Genomic DNA, 6,946 nt, shown 5'->3' with positions numbered 1-6,946 from the left:
TCCGCCTAATCGTCTACCTAGACGATATCTTGATCATGGCCCAAGCACACTGTCTTCTACTGAAACACCTTCACATGACGGTTTCACTTATTTCCAGTCTGGGGTTCATCGTCAACCAGGAGAAGTCTTGTCTGACCCCTGCCAGGTCGATGGAGTTCCTGGGGTTCCAAGTGAACTCTGTAGAGTTATCCCTCAGTCTTCCCCTCTCCAAAATCAAGGCCATCCGCAAGGAGCTGCGGCATGTCCTTCAACTGCCTCAGATATCTTTGCGACATTTGGCGAGGATAATCGGACTTCTGGCCTCCTCGATTCAAGCCATCTTTCCAGCCCCCCTCCATTATCGGGCGTTGCAGGGCCTCAAAATCGCTCATCTTCAGACGGGGGCCTCTTACGCAGATTTTGTAACACTGGATGCAGAAACAAAAGACGAGATGAGGTGGTGGATCCACAACCTATCGGTCTGGAATGGCAGGGCAATTGTGGGTCCCCAACCGGATCTGATCATAGAATCCGATGCGAGCCTTCACGGGTGGGGAGCACATTGCAGTGGAGTTTCCACGGGCGGTCCTTGGTCACAGGAAGAATCCCGGCTTCACATCAACGCCCTGGAGCTTCTTGCAGGGTCGTTCGCCATTCGCAGTTTTGCCAATGGGGTGGTCAGTACAGCCATCAGACTCCGCATGGACAATATATCAGCGGTCAGGTATGTCAATTGCATGGGGGGAACACGGTCGGTAGTTCTGACCCATTTGGCGAAGGACTTTTGGGAGTTCTGTCTCGACAGGAACATTTCTGTGGTGGCAGAATACCTTCCGGGCCTTCACAATACCTTAGCGGACTGGAGTTCACGCTACATCTCGGACTCCAGCGACTGGAGACTAGACGAGACGGTTTTCTCTGCTATTTCTTCTCTGTGGGGTCCTTTTGCAGTCGACCTCTTCGCTTCCCGGTTGAATACCCAGCTACCCAGGTTTTTCAGCTGGAGACCGGATCCCTTGGCGGAAGCGGTAGACGCTTTTACTTCAACACTGGGGACACGCTCTGATGTATGCGTTCCCTCCTTTCGCACTCATCCCGAGAGTACTCCTTCAAGTTCGTCAGCAGTTGGCGAACCTGGTTCTGATTGTGCCGTTTTGGCGAACTCAGTCATGGTTCCCTCAGATCCTGGAACTTCTGGTGGATTTTCCGCTCCTTCTTCCCGATCAGTTGTCTCTGCTTCTAGGACCTGCAGGAGAATTTCATCCACTCCTACAGAACGGATCGTTGCGTCTCCTGGCCTGCAAGATTTCGGTAGTCCAGGAGGAGGCGCTGGACTTTCAGGAACAACTAGGTTCTTATTGGACTGCGCTTGGGCACCCGGAATGAGGCGAGCTTATAGAGCCGCCTGGGGCTCTTGGTCTCGCTGGTGCTTCGAGCGGACTTTGGATCCCATTGAGGCTCCTGTAAATTCCATTCTAGCCTTTTTGTCCTCACTTTTTGAGGCGGGAAAGGCTTATCGTACCATCAATGTCTTTAGGTCAGCAATTTCCTACAGGCATAACGGGTTCGATGGATGTCCGGCGGGACAGCACCCCCTGGTCTGTCGTTTACTCAAAGGTTCACGCTTGGCCCGACCACCTCGGCCACGGTTTTCATCTACATGGGATGTCTCCGGTGTTTTAACTTTTTTAATCAATTGGCCCTCTAATGCTCAATTGTCATTGCGTCAGTTATCAGCAAAACTGGTGACTTTATTCTGTCTTATATCTTCTAAGAGAGTGTCGGATGTACGGGCTTTGGATTGGGACGCTAGATCCTTCACCCCGGAGGGGGTTCAATTTAATATTTCCCGACGCACTAAGACCAATATCCATTCGATCTCTTATCCCTGTTTTCCGGCTTCACCACAACTATGTCCTGTGGCTTGTTTGCGCGAATATGAAGATAGAACCCGTCCCTTGCGGTCGCCTTCTCTTCCCCACTTATTCATTTCTTTTCGCAGCCCTTTTGCTCCGGTCACCAGCGTTACCTTATCTCGCTGGGTTAAGTGGGTTCTTTCCCTTTCCGGGATTGATACGACCGTTTTTCACGGCTCATTCGGTTCGCAGTGCGGCAGCTACTTCAATGACTACATCGGGAGCTCGCTTAGAAGATGTTATGAGATTGGCGGATTGGTCCAGGACTTCCACATTCCGCGAGTTTTACTTTAGACCGGCATCACACGCTTTTGATTCTTTAGTGGCTCAGCTTTAAACAAGCAATATGAGCCTCCGTGTCTTGTTATAAAATTGCAGGATTTTACTAAAGAATGACGTAAAGTCATGATTTTATTAAAGACACGGAGGCGAGTATTGCCCGCCCTGAACCCACCCTGGTTTGGGTCTGAGTGAGTATGTAATGTCTGTTTACCCTATGGTCAAGTTATTGAGATTGTTAGTATTTTTCTACATGTAAATCCTACATTGTCGGATGCACTGGATTATGGTCATAGAACATTTTTCTTTATATCCCCTTTTTCTCCTAGGTTGAGAGACTAACGACTTCAAGCATTTGAGCTACACAGTTCCAGTCCGGTCGGATGTCCGATGGTTGCGGTCCAGGACGACAGGTTTCGAGAGTTTGTTTCGTTACTCAGTTGTTTCAGCGTAAGGCGTTTCGGTTTGGAACAGCGCTGGTTGAGGTGCAAAGAAAGAGGAAGATCCCAGGCAGACAAGGATTGATATACAGGGATAAGGGGAGGAGCTTGTTACTATGGTTTCATCTGTGTGTACCATTTTTTCTCTTTGCTGCTATGGTAGAAGTAAAGAAAGGTTAAAGGTTAAAGCAATATGAGCCTCCGTGTCTTTAATAAAATCATGACTTTACGTCATACTTTAGTAAAATCCTGCAATTTTTAGATCACTTGTCCAGAAGTTACTGAAGTGGAGGTTGGCTGCCCTGGAGTGGGAAGTGCTCATCTCTCTATCGTACCAACTACATTCCCGTCCTCAGGAACCTACAAGGTATGTATCACATGGAAAAAGGGACCTGCAATGCGTCTGTCCTGGGAGAGATGGGCATAATGGGCACGTGATTTTTTTTAAAGATAAACAAATGTAACGGAAGAAAGCATCCATCTTTATTTTAACATTAAGTCTATGATGATGGATGCAGACTGCATCCGTTATTCAGTCAGTTCTTCTGTCCATTGTTCTGATCAGAAAAACGCCAGTTTGAACATAGCCTTAAAAAATATGTAGGATGCCTGAAACAGGTGATTTGTTTTGATTGTCTTATTGGAGTTGTGAAGCTTATTCCTGTTGTCAGGGGGATTATTAGCTGTAGCCTTTATGTGGGTTACTTCTGCTTTCACCTGTAGACAATGATTATAGAGTAACAGGTTAATCTGTTATAAATGTAATGGTCCAATATGTTTTGATGCTTGAGGCATGTTATTTTAAATGTGATATCAGTCTCTTTATGTAGTACAATTGTACATATGACGCTTTATTATAGATTGTATAGCTATTATTGTACTAGAGATGTGGTGTTAGGAAACGGTATTGAGGGTGGTGGGGGGGCCCAAACTGAACTCTGAGCCTATAGCTACGCCCCTGTCGACCTCCCTTGCCCAATGCCCATCTACCTATTCAGATCTGCCATTTTCCCCCACCACCAGTGATGGCCAGTTCGCATTGTTCGCCCACGAACATATGCGGGCTGCCATCTTTTTTCACAAGTCCGGCGAGGCACAGTTAAGCCCTTACCTGTGCCTGTGCCGCGAGCTGGTCTGAAAACAAGTGCGGTCAGCGGGAGCAGGCAGTTCCGAGAACAGCCACCGGGGGCCTTCATCGGGCTGTTCTCGGAACTGCCTGCTCCCGGTGACCGCATTTGTTTTCAGACCGGCTCGCGGCACAGGTAAGGGCTTACCTGTGCCTCGCCGGACTTGTGAAAAAAGATGGCAGCCCGCATATGTTCACGGGCGAACAGTGAAAACTCTCGTTCCCATGTGAAGTACTGCCTACAATCATGATGTCTGATGTCACTGCTTCTGCTGTTTTTGTATTATAAAATACAGCATTAGAGAATATGTTCCTGGCTGTTGCATAACAAATCTTCACAGCCTTCTGTATTCTGCTACTGCATCTAAATAATCTCCCGTATTCTTCTGGTTTCCTGTAGAAGACATAAGGCTTTTGGCAGCCAATTGTCTGTGCACCTCCATGCCAAGATCTGGAGTTTGCACATTACCTGTGACACGCTGCACAAGGCTCAGTGTGCTGCTTGTCCTGTGTATTTTCTTGTTTGACTTCTGTCCGTACCTGTTCCATATCCTGTGTCTCTTGCACAGCCATTAGAAGTGGCTTGCTGGACGGAGGGGGGGAGCAAGGTTAGCTCATTTAGGGGGCGTGTAAATTATTTCATGCATCTTCTAGACTATCTCTTCTTTAACCCATTATTTTAGGTTTGCAAAGTGTCTGTTATATATGTAGCCAATTTATAAAATGTAAAGAAATCCAGATATTACTTACACTATCCTTAAAGGGGTTGTGCCGCCATAACATGTTACTTTAATATAGGGATGTAGCAGAGGTGAGAGTCACAGTCAACGCATTAACTAGATGTGATAACTCACCAAGTGTGTGTGTGTTAACTCTGCTACATCTGTAATATAATAATAATAATAATAATAAAAATTCAGCATGAAAAACTAGTTATGTTTCTAATTTACTTTGTTACAAAAATGCTCCAGTGAGATATTTTGTTTACTTCCTTATAATGGTGCCCCCAGTGTTTAATCCGTATAGTAATGTGCATGTCCAACTACTGAGGTGGTCGCACATGCTCAGTTCTTCCAAATAACACCAGCTGTATCTTCTGTTAGAAGCTTTGACAGTTGCAATTAGAGAGCTGCAGCATAAAGAACATGCCCTCTAAGCTGTGAAAGGGAGAGAGCTGCAGCAGAAAGGTCACACCCCATGAGCTGTGATAGAGAGAGAGCTGCAGCAGAAAGGTCATACCCCATGAGCTGTGATAGAGAGAGAGCTGCAGCAGAAAGGTCACACCCCATGAGCTGTGATAGAGAGAGAGCTGCAGCAGAAAGGCCATACCCCATGAGCTGTGATAGAGAGAGAGCTGCAGCAGAAAGGACACGGTCTCTGAGAAAAGACACACTTCCTGAACTGACAGCCTGAAAGAGAAGCTAGCAAAACAATGGGAATAATAAATACGGGGACCTCTGGATCCCTGTGAGGTATAGGACTGGTTCTAGCTAAAAAAGAGACTGTCATATACTACCCCTGGCCCTCGCAAGTCCTAATGACAGGGTACAACTGGACGGCAATCCCTAGCTTGTCAGGGAGGACAGACCAGACAAACAACAGAACGTGAACGGACCGAGTCAATACCAGGAGAGCAACGAAGTACAAATGGAGCAAGCAGAATTGTCAGGAGAAGCTGGGGTCATAAACACCAGGAGTGTCGTGAAGTACCAAAGGAGTCAGCAGAGGATCGTCAGGAGGAAGCCGGGGTCAGAATACCAGGAGAGCAGCAAAGTACACAAGGAGCAGGCAGAGGATTGTCAGGTAATAAGCAGAAGGTAAGTACGCCAGGTCATACAAAATCACAGGTGGAACCTAAATAACAGGCAACCTGTGGCCAGCAGGCTGCCTGTTTAAATACTGACGAGCAGGGGTCATGTGACGTGACCAGCGTCACATGACTCACCCTGCTGCAAATGGCTGAGCACCAAGTGCCCAGCTCGGTGCTCAGGCTTAATCTGGTTGCTGGGGGAACCGAGGAAGCCGGCCGCGCTGAGGAGACGTGCGTGGCCTGGTCCTTCCCACCCCCCATCACCTAGGAGACGAGGACGCTGCACGCGTCCTCGCTCCTGTACAGAGGCGGGGCGCCGACGGTGCTGCAGAGAGTAAGCGCATCGCCGGCGCCCCGTGACAAACGCATTTTGAAACAGCTGTATCACCAAACGCTGTGTTAACTGGGAAATCTATCAAGACTATGAGCCTACTTTAAGATGTATTGTTTAATTCCGCATCACTCTCTCAAGTTGAACTAAATGATAACTTACCGTATGTTTGCAAAAAGTAGCGCTACTTCCAGACTGGCAAACATCAACAGGACTTAGAGACAATACACCGCCAACCTAAAGAGTCTATGCTACAAATATTATTCATTTAAAGGGACCAGGCTACAATCCCTACATATTGTAGTGCATGATTTTTATTGTTTTTATTGTACATTTATTGTTTATTTTATGTATAAATTATTTTATGGGAAGTGTCAATAGAGTAAGGTGGATGATTGATTGATACAGATACACCACTCAATACCTACCTATTACACAGGGGGTTTTGTCTACATTGATTGTTTCCTCAAAAATTCTTAATTATTTTCTTAAAATATTTGTGTCCCAAACTATTGGGACGTGTCCACATACAATCAGAAGATAGAGTGCCCCCCAAACTATTCTATTGTATATTTGATATTTCTTTTCCTTTACGACATTGGGTGAGTCGTGGTGAGCGCACCAGTCGTGGGGAGCGCACCAGTCGTGGGGAGCGCACCAGACGTGGGGAGCGCACCAGTCGTGGGGAGCGCACCCCCTGATCCTGAGGTATATTGGTGAAGCCACTACTTTATTCACTGTTGGTGATTTATTCCAAATTCACGGCACATTTAACCAGAATGGCTTCCACAGCATTCAGCATGGACATGCCATACCATCTGGTTTGCACTTAGTGGGACCATCATTGGTTTTTAAACAGGACAATGACCCCAAACATATCTCCAGGCTATGTAAGGGCTATGTGACCAAGAAAGGGAGTGCTGCATCAGATGACATGGCCTCCACAATCACCTGACCTTAACCCAATTGACTATGTATTGTATATAGTAGGGTGTCACGCCAGGCCTGCATTGAGCACCATACATGTATGGAAGCGATGGAGGTGGATGGAAATGTCAACAAGAA

Source organism: Bufo bufo, chromosome 3, assembly GCF_905171765.1.
Source record: "Bufo bufo chromosome 3, aBufBuf1.1, whole genome shotgun sequence".
Taxonomy (NCBI): Eukaryota; Metazoa; Chordata; class Amphibia; order Anura; family Bufonidae; genus Bufo; species Bufo bufo.
The sequence above is the reverse complement of the archived record's forward strand: the minus strand, read 5'-3'. Positions refer to the sequence as shown.